Source organism: Corvus brachyrhynchos, unplaced genomic scaffold (genome assembly GCF_000691975.1).
Source record: "Corvus brachyrhynchos isolate BGI_N302 unplaced genomic scaffold, ASM69197v1 scaffold303, whole genome shotgun sequence".
Taxonomy (NCBI): domain Eukaryota; kingdom Metazoa; phylum Chordata; class Aves; order Passeriformes; family Corvidae; genus Corvus; species Corvus brachyrhynchos.
Genome location: NW_008237429.1, coordinates 164,230 through 164,638, shown reverse-complemented (window position 1 = coordinate 164,638; position 409 = coordinate 164,230). Strand labels below are relative to the sequence as shown.

Sequence of the window (409 nt, the reverse complement as noted above, 5' to 3'; positions counted from 1 at the left end):
AACCCCGAGTTTCTTCACCCTGAGCCTGGTTCTGCTTTTCCTCGTCCTCCCCCGCTCCCCACGCTCCGAGCTGGAATCGTTCGCATCCCAGAAAGCCGCTGGAGCGCTCCAAATGTGGCCACAGCCCCATCCCGCTCGCGAGGCCAAGGAATCATTAGGCAAATTAACCCCGCCGCCCCGTAATTAATCCGCCTGTCCGATTAGGCGCTTTCCTGGAGGAATCGGAGGGTTTTACGGGAATTATGGAATGTTTGGGATTAGCACGCCGGGAATTAAGGGGATTCCTCGCTCCTGCTTTACGTAAGGAGCCGCTTCCCTTCCCGGGCGGATCCCGGGGGGCTCCGGGGCAAAAATCGCAGCCCCCCCCCCAAAAAAACAAACCCAAAACCCGTGGGGGGGGGGGGGGGGG

At 60.4% G+C, this 409-nt stretch overlaps 1 protein-coding gene across 1 annotated transcript in view; it reads right to left on the bottom strand.

Moving 5' to 3' along the window:
- Window positions 1–409, bottom strand: part of LOC108445941 — a 10,901-nt gene that overhangs the window by 10,162 nt on the left and 330 nt on the right. The window lies entirely within an intron of this gene.